The sequence below is a fragment of the Rhamphochromis longiceps genome, linkage group LG2 (assembly GCF_057381845.1).
Source record: "Rhamphochromis longiceps isolate RC_006_pf linkage group LG2, R_longiceps_female_GT1.1, whole genome shotgun sequence".
Classification (NCBI taxonomy): Eukaryota; Metazoa; Chordata; class Actinopteri; order Cichliformes; family Cichlidae; genus Rhamphochromis; species Rhamphochromis longiceps.
In genome coordinates this window covers 19,061,421-19,067,420 of record NC_140558.1, presented here as the reverse complement: position 1 = coordinate 19,067,420, position 6,000 = coordinate 19,061,421, and positions in this window count along the sequence as shown.

Below are 6,000 nucleotides of genomic sequence, written 5' to 3'. Positions count from 1 at the left end.
TTTCCAACACTGATAAGCACAGAGGCCAACTTTGACATTAAAAGGTGTTCAAACAAGTACAAGATATTCACAATAAGCAGACCTCAGTGCAAGAAAGAGGCTTTCCACCACTAAATAAGCACAGAGGCCAACTTTGACATTAAAAGGTGTTCAAACAAGTACAAGATATTTACAATAAGCAAACCTCAGTGCAAGAAAGAGTCTTTCCAACACTGAAAATTGAAAGAGGCCAACTTTGACATTAAAAGGTGTAAAAACAAGTACAAGATATTTACAATAAGCAGACCTCAGTGCAAGAAAGAGTCTTTCCAACACTGAAAATTGAAAGAGGCCAACTTTGACATGAAAAGGTGTAAAAACAAGTACAAGATATTTACAATAAGCAGACCTCAGTGCAAGAAAGAGTCTGTCCAACACGGAAAAATCACAGAGGCCAACTTTGACATGAAAAGGTGTTCAAACAAGTACAAGATATTAACAATAAGCAGACCTCAGTGCAAGAAAGAGTCTTTCTAACACTGAAAAAGCACAGAGGCCAACTTTGACATTAAAAGGTGTAAAAACAAGTACAAGATATTTACAATAAGCAGACCTCAGCGCAAGAAAGAGGCTTTCCAACACTGAAAAATGAAAGAGGCCAACTTTGACATGAAAAGGTGTAAAAACAAGTACAAGATATTTACAATAAGCAGACCTCAGTGCAAGAAAGAGGCTTTCCAACACTGAATAAGCACAGAGGCCAACTTTGACATGAAAAGGTGTTCAAACAAGTACAAGATGTTCACAATAAGCAGGCCTCAGTGCAAGAAAAAGAGTTTCCAACACGGAAAAATCACAGAGGCCAACTTTGACATGAAAAGGTGTAAAAACAAGTACAAGATATTTACAATAAGCAGACCTCAGTGCAAGAAAGAGTCTTTCCAACACTGATAAGCACAGAGGCCAACTTTGACATTAAAAGGTGTTCAAACAAGTACAAGATATTTACAATAAGCAAACCTCAGTGCAAGAAAGAGTCTTTCCAACACTGAAAATTGAAAGAGGCCAACTTTGACATTAAAAGGTGTAAAAACAAGTACAAGATATTTACAATAAGCAGACCTCAGTGCAAGAAAGAGGCTTTCCAACACTGAATAAGCACAGAGGCCAACTTTGACATGAAAAGGTGTTCAAACAAGTACAAGATGTTCACAATAAGCAGGCCTCAGTGCAAGAAAAAGAGTTTCCAACACGGAAAAATCACAGAGGCCAACTTTGACATGAAAAGGTGTAAAAACAAGTACAAGATATTTACAATAAGCAGACCTCAGTGCAAGAAAGAGTCTTTCCAACACTGATAAGCACAGAGGCCAACTTTGACATTAAAAGGTGTTCAAACAAGTACAAGATATTTACAATAAGCAAACCTCAGTGCAAGAAAGAGTCTTTCCAACACTGAAAATTGAAAGAGGCCAACTTTGACATTAAAAGGTGTAAAAACAAGTACAAGATATTTACAATAAGCAGACCTCAGTGCAAGAAAGAGTCTTTCCAACACTGAAAAAGCACAGAGGCCAACTTTGACATTAAAAGGTGTAAGAACAAGTACAAGATATTTACAATAAGCAAACCTCAGTGCAAGAAAGAGTCTTTCCAACACTGATAAGCACAGAGGCCAACTTTGACATTAAAAGGTGTAAAAACAAGTACAAGATATTAACAATAAGCAGACCTCAGTGCAAGAAAGAGTCTGTCCAACACTGAAAAATCACAGAGGCCAACTTTGACATGAAAAGGTGTAAAAACAAGTACAAGATATTTACAATAAGCAGACCTCAGTGCAAGAAAGAGTCTTTCCAACACTGAAAAATCACAGAGGCCAACTTTGACATTAAAAGGTGTTCAAACAAGTACAAGATATTTACAATAAGCAGACCTCAGTGCAAGAAAGAGTCTTTCCAACACTGATAAGCACAGAGGCCAACTTTGACATTAAAAGGTGTAAAAACAAGTACAAGATATTTACAATAAGCAGACCTCAGTGCAAGAAAGAGGCTTTCCAACACTGAAAATTGAAAGAGGCCAACTTTGACATTAAAAGGTGTAAAAACAAGTACAAGATATTTACAATAAGCAGACCTCAGCGCAAGAAAGAGTCTTTCCAACACTGAAAATTGAAAGAGGCCAACTTTGACATTAAAAGGTGTAAAAACAAGTACAAGATATTTACAATAAGCAGACCTCAGTGCAAGAAAGAGTCTTTCCAACACTGATGAGCACAAAGGCCAACTTTGACATGAAAAGGTGTTCAAACAAGTACAAGATATTTACAATAAGCAGACCTCAGTGCAAGAAAGAGTCTTTCCAACACTGATGAGCACAGAGGCCAACTTTGACATTAAAAGGTGTAAAAACAAGTACAAGATATTTACAATAAGCAGACCTCAGTGCAAGAAAGAGTCTTTCCAACACTGATAAGCACAGAGGCCAACTTTGACATTAAAAGGTGTAAAAACAAGTACAAGATATTTACAATAAGCAGACCTCAGTGCAAGAAAGAGTCTTTCCAACACTGATAAACACAGAGGCCAACTTTGACATTAAAAGTTGTAAAAACAAGTACAAGATATTTACAATAAGCAGACCTCAGTGCAAGAAAGAGGCTTTCCAACACTGAAAAATCAAAGAGGCCAACTTTGACATTAAAAGTTGTAAAAACAAGTACAAGATATTAACAATAAGCAGACCTCAGTGCAAGAAAGAGTCTTTCCAACACTGATAAGCACAGAGGCCAACTTTGACATTAAAAGGTGTAAGAACAAGTACAAGATATTTACAATAAGCAGACCTCAGTGCAAGAAAGAGTCTTTCCAACACTGAAAATTGAAAGAGGCCAACTTTGACATTAAAAGGTGTAAAAACAAGTACAAGATATTTACAATAAGCAGACCTCAGTGCAAGAAAGAGTCTTTCCAACACTGATAAGCACAGAGGCCAACTTTGACATTAAAAGGTGTAAGAACAAGTACAAGATATTTACAATAAGCAGACCTCAGTGCAAGAAAGAGTCTTTCCAACACTGAAAAAGCACAGAGGCCAACTTTGACATTAAAAGGTGTTCAAACAAGTACAAGATATTTACAATAAGCAGACCTCAGTGCAAGACAGAGTCTTTCCAACACGGAAAAATCACAGAGGCCAACTTTGACATGAAAAGGTGTAAAAACAAGTACAAGATATTCACAATAAGCAGACCTCAGTGCAAGAAAGAGTCTTTCCAACACTGATAAGCACAGAGGCCAACTTTGACATTAAAAGGTGTAAAAACAAGTACAAGATATTTACAATAAGCAGACCTCAGTGCAAGAAAGAGTCTTTCCAACACTGAAAATTGAAAGAGGCCAACTTTGACATTAAAAGGTGTAAAAACAAGTACAAGATATTTACAATAAGCAGACCTCAGTGGAAGAAAGAGTCTTTCCAACACTGAAAATTGAAAGAGGCCAACTTTGACATTAAAAGGTGTTCAAACAAGTACAAGATATTCACAATAAGCAGACCTCAGTGCAAGAAAGAGTCTGTCCAACACTGAAAAATCACAGAGGCCAACTTTGACATGAAAAGATGTTCAAACAAGTACAAGATGTTCACAATAAGCAGACCTCAGTGCAAGAAAAAGAGTTTCCAACACGGGAAAATCACAGAGGCCAACTTTGACATGAAAAGGTGTAAAAACAAGTACAAGATATTTACAATAAGCAGACCTCAGTGCAAGAAAGAGTCTTTCCAACACTGAAAAATCACAGAGGCCAACTTTGACATTAAAAGGTGTAAGAACAAGTACAAGATATTTACAATAAGCAAACCTCAGTGCAAGAAAGAGTCTTTCCAACACGGAAAAATCACAGAGGCCAACTTTGACATGAAAAGGTGTTCAAACAAGTACAAGATATTTACAATAAGCAGACCTCAGTGCAAGAAAGAGTCTTTCCAACACTGATAAGCACAGAGGCCAACTTTGACATTAAAAGGTGTAAAAACAAGTACAAGATATTTACAATAAGCAGACCTCAGTGCAAGAAAGAGTCTTTCCAACACTGAAAATTGAAAGAGGCCAACTTTGACATGAAAAGGTGTTCAAACAAGTACAAGATATTCACAATAAGCAGACCTCAGTGCAAGAAAGAGGCTTTCCAACACTGAAAAATGAAAGAGGCCAACTTTGACATTAAAAGGTGTAAAAACAAGTACAAGATATTTACAATAAGCAGACCTCAGTGCAAGAAAGAGGCTTTCCAACACTGATAAGCACAGAGGCCAACTTTGACATGAAAAGGTGTAAAAACAAGTACAAGATATTTACAATAAGCAGACCTCAGTGCAAGAAAGAGTCTTTCCAACACTGATAAGCACAGAGGCCAACTTTGACATTAAAAGGTGTAAAAACAAGTACAAGATATTTACAATAAGCAGACCTCAGTGCAAGAAAGAGTCTTTCCAACACTGATAAGCACAGAGGCCAACTTTGACATTAAAAGGTGTAAAAACAAGTACAAGATATTTACAATAAGCAGACCTCAGTGCAAGAAAGAGTCTTTCCAACACTGATAAGCACAGAGGCCAACTTTGACATTAAAAGGTGTAAAAACAAGTACAAGATATTTACAATAAGCAGACCTCAGTGCAAGAAAGAGTCTTTCCAACACTGATAAGCACAGAGGCCAACTTTGACATTAAAAGGTGTAAAAACAAGTACAAGATATTTACAATAAGCAGACCTCAGTGCAAGAAAGAGTCTTTCCAACACTGATAAGCACAGAGGCTAACTTTGACATTAAAAGGTGTTCAAACAAGTACAAGATATTAACAATAAGCAGACCTCAGTGCAAGAAAGAGTCTTTCCAACACTGATAAGCACAGAGGCCAACTTTGACATTAAAAGGTGTTCAAACAAATACAAGATATTAACAATAAGCAGACCTCAGTGCAAGAAAGAGTCTTTCCAACACTGAAAAAGCACAGAGGCCAACTTTGACATTAAAAGGTGTAAGAACAAGTACAAGATATTTACAATAAGCAAACCTCAGTGCAAGAAAGAGTCTTTCCAACACTGAAAAAGCACAGAGGCCAACTTTGACATTAAAAGGTGTAAGAACAAGTACAAGATATTTACAATAAGCAAACCTCAGTGCAAGAAAGAGTCTTTCCAACACTGATAAGCACAGAGGCCAACTTTGACATTAAAAGGTGTAAAAACAAGTACAAGATATTTACAATAAGCAGACCTCAGTGCAAGAAAGAGTATTTCCAACACTGATAAGCACAAAGGCCAACTTTGACATTAAAAGGTGTAAAAACAAGTACAAGATGTTCACAATAAGCAGGCCTCAGTGCAAGAAAGAGTCTTTCCAACACGGGAAAATCACAGAGGCCAACTTTGACATGAAAAGGTGTAAAAACAAGTACAAGATGTTTACAATAAGCAGACCTCAGTGCAAGAAAGAGTCTTTCCAACACTGCTAAGCACAGAGGCCAACTTTGACATTAAAAGGTGTTCAAACAAGTACAAGATATTTACAATAAGCAGACCTCAGTGCAAGAAAGAGGCTTTCCAACACGGGAAAATCACAGAGGCCAACTTTGACATGAAAAGGTGTTCAAACAAGTACAAGATATTTACAATAAGCAGACCTCAGTGCAAGAAAGAGGCTTTCCAACACTGATAAGCACAGAGGCCAACTTTGACATGAAAAGGTGTTCAAACAAGTACAAGATATTCACAATAAGCAGACCTCAGTGCAAGAAAGAGTCTTTCCAACACTGAAAAATCACAGAGGCCAACTTTGACATTAAAAGGTGTTCAAACAAGTACAAGATATTTACAATAAGCAGACCTCAGTGCAAGAAAGAGTCTTTCCAACACTGATAAGCACAGAGGCCAACTTTGACATTAAAAGGTGTAAAAACAAGTACAAGATATTTACAATAAGCAGACCTCAGTGCAAGAAAGAGTCTTTCCAA